At 45.7% G+C, this 6,198-nt stretch overlaps 1 long non-coding RNA gene across 1 annotated transcript; it reads right to left on the reverse strand.

The window, feature by feature from the left end:
• Positions 1 to 2,448: 2,448 nt before the first annotated feature.
• On the reverse strand, positions 2,449 to 4,191 carry LOC110357315 (uncharacterized). Its single transcript, XR_002410922.2, has 3 exons — positions 4,055 to 4,191; positions 3,131 to 3,197; positions 2,449 to 2,624 (listed from the first exon to the last, which is right to left on the reverse strand). It is a non-coding gene; the product is annotated as an uncharacterized LOC110357315 (long non-coding RNA).
• Positions 4,192 to 6,198: the final 2,007 nt, after the last annotated feature.

The following is a 6,198-nucleotide window of genomic DNA, read 5'->3' on the forward strand; positions in this document are numbered from 1 at the left end:
TTCACTGGCTAAAAAAATAGATATTTTTGGCTTCGTCCGGGGACATGACGGGATGTACTATTCTTACGATTTATATCGTTGTGCTGGCGATACTAAAAATTTACGTGAGAAAGCATTGGGAAAATGACCACACCTTTGCTTTCCTGTGGCGCACTGTGCCAATAAAGCCCTTCTTGATGTGCTTGGTTGTAAGGGTGGTTTCCACGTGGTTGTATTTCCAAAGTGCTTAGGCCAGGTCGTTCTAAAAATATTCTGCTTGAAATAAAAGAGACTTGGCGGGGATTTTTCTGGGAAACTGAAGTATCTCCAGCGCGACTTCGCCTCTCGCTCCCAGAAGTATTCCCATGCTTTTCCGGCACGACTACAGGCGCACCGAGGGCGCTGCGACTTCGCCCGCGGCGGCGGCCGGGCCGGGGCGGGCCGGGGCGGGGCGGGAGCGGGGCCGGGCAGTGGACCGGGCGCTGTCCGTGGTGCTGACCCGGCGGCGGCGCGGGGCGTGTGCGGGCGTGGGCATGTGTCTGTGCGTGTGAGTGGATACCTCTGGGCGTGGGGGTGTGGAGGGGTGTGGCTGTGTGTATGGTTGTGTGCTAGGTGCATCGCTGTGGGTGTACATGGATGCCTACATAGAATCATAGAACTATTTTGGTTGGAAGAGACCCTCAAGTTCATCAAGTCCAACCATTAACCTAGCACTGCCACTAAACCATGTCCCTAAGAGCCCTGTCCACACATCTTTTAAACACCTCCAGGAATGGTGACAACCACCTCCCTGGGCAGCCTGCTCCAATGCCTTACAACCATTTCCATTAATAAGTTTTTTGTAGTATCCAATCTAAACCTTCCTGGTGCAATTTGAGGCCATTTCCTCTCATCCTATCACCTGCTACTTGGGAAAAGACACTGGCACCCTCCATGCTACAACCTCCTCACGGGGAGTTGTAGAGAATAATAGGGTCTCCCCTCAGCCTTCTTTTCTCCAGGCTAAAGAGCCCTAGCTCCCCCAGCCACCTCTCACAAGACTTGTGCTGCAGACCTTTCACCAACTTTGTTGCCCTTCTTTCAACTCGCTCCAGCACCTCAATGTCTTTCTTGTAGTGAGGGGCCCAAAACTGAACACAGTATTTGACATGCAGCCTCACCTGCACTGAGTACAGGGGAATGATCACTGCCCTAGTCCTGTTGGCCACACTATTTCTGGTACAAGTGTGTAAGGGTATACTTGTGGACGTTTGTGCATATGTGTGTGGGCGTGCACACGTATGCAAGTGTACTTTTGTTTGTGCATGTCTGTGTGCATGAGCGGGTGCTTGACTGTGGGTGAGTATGACTGGATGCTTGTGTGGGTGTACACACACATAGGGGTGCATCTGTACGGACATGCATTCCACTGTGTATGTGTGTGTGCAAGTGCGTGAGTGCCCACAGAAGTGTGTATGGGTGGATGCATGTTCTGAGGTGTACTTGTATGTATGTGTGCATATATGGTCATTAATGTGTGCAGGGATGCATTCATATGCATGCAAGTGTATGGGCGTGTCTAGGTGTGCATGCATGCATGTGCAGGTAGGCAAGCTTGTGTACAAGTCTGCCTGGGGGTGAGTGGTTATCTGCATGTATATGTGTCTGAACATATCTGTATTCATATGTATCAGAGCGGGCTTGACTATATGCCTGTGTGGGCAGAGATATGTGAAGGTGTGCATGCTTGTTAGTATATGGGTTCACATCTACTCACAAGTATGTGCTTGCTCACACAGAAGGCTGGTGAAATAATTGAAGATTTTTCCAGTGAGTAGGCATTTCAATAACACTTAAAATGTATAACTCTAGCAGTGAATTAACATCTTGGTCATGCTCAAAAGCATACTGAAATTACAAAATAGTGAGGTGTTAAAATTGCAAACAGCACCTAAAAAGTCATCATCTTTGTTTATCATAATGGCATCTCTCTGTAGAAGTCAAAACATTCAGCTCTACTATTAATATTCAAAAGTTTTATCATTTTTATATGTTAGCATTATAGACATAGGGTCAGACTCTCAGTGCAATTCTCAGAAGTTCCTTACAGGCCTACAGCTTTTAAACCTGTTTTACCTGTCAAAAATACCACACAGAGACTGTTTTAAAATAGCTTGAAATATTTCCGAAACTTTGAGTGATTCTGGTGATCATTTTTTCTCTGTTTGATGCTGGTAGAGAGCAGAATTTATCCCATTAGCTGTTGTAGGATTTCAGTCACATAACAGAAATCTTCTAGTTATTTAACAACTTGCTACAAAAACACTCTTTTGCTATATCCTGCCAAGCTTGATTCATTCCTGTGAATACATGCACAGACACCTGTGCCAGCTGCAGCCCAGGTGTGGGACTGAATATTTAAACTCTTTCTGAAGCACCAGAGAAATCAGCCAGCAAAGGAGCCTGGCAAAGGTGTTCAGCAAAACCCACCTCATGGCTGATGAGTTGCATCCCATTGCTTCATCTCTAGGCAACATTTCTTCTGCTGCCCATCAGCTAGAAATCCATTCCTGTTCTGTTCAACAGTGACATGTCCTGCTCAATCTGTTGTGTGATGCTGGTGACAGGTACCTCTTGATGCTCATGCTCCCTTATAATTAGGTAACCTGTGAAGAATAACCTTTAGCCTAGCAAGTGTTTCACTGACAGCAGATTATGTCCCCCATTGTAAGAATATACTAACTTTGGTCTGAAATTCCATCACTCCTTGGGGTGATAGGAAGGTTCTTCATGAAGAACTCATCATTAATGACATTCATTTGCAAGTTACCCCAGGTGGCAGAACTATCCAAATGCAGTCACAGCTAAGTCACAATAAAGAAACCATAAGCTTTTTTCTGTCTGCCTCTCCATGTGTTTTGATCGTGTCCTGTGGAGCAATGGATCTTTTCCCAGGATCTTAGCACAGGGAATGTGACAGAGTCACTGGGAAGCTATTTTGGTCCACAGAATGCTCACAGCAGCTGCTCCAGCTCTGGCCAGATCTGGAGCACCACAGAGGCAGCTGCTGGTGGGCTTTGAATTCATCGAGGATCTGAGGCTGTTGTTCCCCGTACCTTGTGCTCTTGGTTTGAACCTTTCAGTGTCTGTATGCTGACCTTTGCATACTTACCATCCTCTCATTGGAGTGAAAGAGGTGGGTAGTTCTTGCCCCTTTGTTTCATTGTCCGCTCTGTTTTCTAACACAAAATAAATAAGGAAATAATTTAATCATTATTTGTTAGTTTGGCTGGTTGTTAATAGGGATGTAGGGCAGCTGCACAGAGCTCTCAGGGTTTCCTTAGAAAACATCAGGCCTTAAAAACTGAAATAAAGTCTTGGAGAGGGCAGAGAATGACAATGTACTTCGTTCTCTGTGATTGCCAAGACAGGCAAATGGATATATATGTTGTCTAAGTGCAACGAAATCTGCCATATGATCAATTATTCTTTAGTTTCACCACTTTATTAATATGTCGTTTTGGATTTGTGACATTGTGGGACAGCACATATGACCAAGATTGGGGATTTGGCCTGTCGCAGTGAATAGGATCTACTCAGCTCCATGCCTGCACCTGGTATCTCCAAGGTGGAGGTGCCTGAAGGAAGGTGGGGGCTTAATTTTGTTCCTTTCCTCAGAGATTAATGTTGCTAGGCTGAAGATAAATATGGGATGTAAGGGGAATTATACATGACTGAAAATCCATTCTGATTTACAGTTTAATTCAGAATATTTGTGTGTGTGTGTGTGTGTGTGTATTAGAAACAAGATAAAAACAAAATGAAACAAACACAACCAACAACAACAAGAAAAGCCCAGCCCTTCTAGGACCCCTGAATGCAGGAAAGGTGTTAATTTTAGCTACTTATCTGGCCCACTGCCTAGAAGTCTCACACTCTAATATTTTCTTCTCTACCACCCTCAGAATGCAAAATAGGTGATTATCCTTACTCTACAGATGGAATTTGAAATACAGGGGGGCAAACCATAGGGCCAAATTGTAGGCCAAGGACCCACCTACTTGGCTTTTCCAGCTTGCCTTTCACTGTAACCCACCTGTGTTCATGCAGGCAGGACGCTCAGCTTCCCTTTTTCCCCTTCCAGCTGCAACTTTTCTTGAATTAGTAATCAGGATGTGAAAGGTAAATAGCGTTTTCCACCAAAGTATCTCTGTTGAGATAAATACCTCTCTGTGAATCAGACTGACATGAGGAAAACAGCTGAAGACACAGTCTGAAGCCTCAGCCTCGCAGGATCGTTAGGAATATTACTGTCCCGACCTAATGAGCTACCACTGATCCTAAACAATGTCTAAGGACAAAAGACTAGAGGGGGATTGGCTGCCCTCACCCTGCTGCCAGCAGACTTCCGACAACCCATTAAGGTTATAGCTATTCAGCCCTGTTCAGACAGCCCTTTTTTTCTTTTCTTTTTTTTTTTTTTTTTTTCTCCCCCCTAACAACTCCCAGCTAATGAGCAGACAGTGTTATTTTTATTTTTGCACAAGGAATGTACAGATAAATAGACATCTGTGCATGGCTCTGGAAATGGAGTGAGGTGCGGGAAGGAGTGGAAGAGAGACTGGAGGTCTTTCAGAAATGTCCCCCTTGCCTTCATTTGTCAGGCAGGGACGCTTGGCTGAGGAGCCCTCCCATGGGGATGGGGGAGCGTTTTAGGCTCAGCCCGCGGCGCGTTGGGCGAGTTGAGAGACAGCAGCCTGGCCCTGCTACTAACCCGATTTTGCAAAAATGAGCAGAGTAGGCAAAGCCAAGACCCAGCTTGGCATGTGCCTTCGGCTCCAGGCATTCCTCAGACACTGCCTTCGCCATGTGCCTCCATCCACTTTTAATATAAAAATTCCCAAAGGCGCCAGTCTCCCTCTCCCTGTGCCTTCCCCCCCGCTTTCCCTCCTACTTTACTAAGTGATTGGAGTTGCCCTCTTCCTTTTGCGCCTTCCCACCTCCTTCAAGCTCCCTCTTCAGCGACAAGCAGCATCACTAATTGCTTTTTAGGGTCTCTTTTCTCTTCTCTGTTCGAAATTCACGGGGCATTCCTTGGCCCCATTATGCTCCTTTCTGAACCTTTTCAGCTTCTTTTACAAACTTAGCACTTTCTGTGCTTCTTTTAGCCTTTGCAAAAAAAAAAAAAAAAAATTGGATGATTTTTCTTCTTTTTTTGGGCAAGGAGGCCCCCCCTTTCTGCAGCTCCCCCCCTCCCTGCCAGAAAAGCACACGCACAGGCCCGCCCCCCATTGAATGGGGGGCTTTGTGCCGAGAATTTCCGGAACACAGCCCAGGGCTGGAGGCGCAGTGTGAGTGGAGGGGTTTTGGGCAAGGAGCCTCCCTTAAGCCCACCCCATTACCACGGTCAGTGTTTGCCCTGGGCTCTCTAAAAGGACTATTGTTGCCTGTTGCCAGGTATTCCCTAGCAACACTTAAGCCAAGCTGCCTTCTCTATTTATGGCAGAAACTTTTCAATGGTCTCCAAAACACGTGCTTGTCAACTTGGGAGAATACCTTCAAACAGACACAGAGGGAGAAAAAAATAATCCCGAGAGCTTGCTTTAGTTGAAATATGTGTTGGGGGTGTTTTTCGATTTCTTGTCATTTACCTTGGATCAGCAACCCAAACAATTGCAATTTAAAAAAAAATAAATCCCTCCCCATGACCCTCTCCCAGCCCCAGTTGCCTGCAGTACCTAGCCTTTCTACTGGTGGGTGGGTTAGGGAACGTTTATTAGATAGCTGAGCCTTTCCTACACTTGGAAACACTTTGCACAAATGAGTGTTTCATTATTTTAAGACAGATTTTGATTTCTTTGTGTCTGCCAGAACCTCCACAAGAACCACCCTATTTCTTGTGTTTTCTGCCAGCAAATGGCCTATTACCAAGAGGGATGTAGGGCTGGGGAGGGGGACGATTATATACCTGTACAGCACAGATGTAGCACCACTAAGTTACAACACCAGGCAGCTGAGGGAGTCACTTGTGGTGAATACTGGGTTTGAATACACATGCACACATGTGTATATTTATTCCAGGAAGGATATATTACAACACTTGCATTTCTGCACTTAATTTGTCGGTTATAGGCAGCCAGTGGTCTCAGTCAAGTTCAACAAGGGAATTAAGCTACTGTATATCCAGAAAGACACATACACATTTTGATGACTGAGTGTAAAGATGTGACAGAAAAGCTT

The sequence above is a fragment of the Columba livia genome, chromosome 1 (genome assembly GCF_036013475.1).
Source record: "Columba livia isolate bColLiv1 breed racing homer chromosome 1, bColLiv1.pat.W.v2, whole genome shotgun sequence".
NCBI lineage: Eukaryota > Metazoa > Chordata > Aves > Columbiformes > Columbidae > Columba > Columba livia.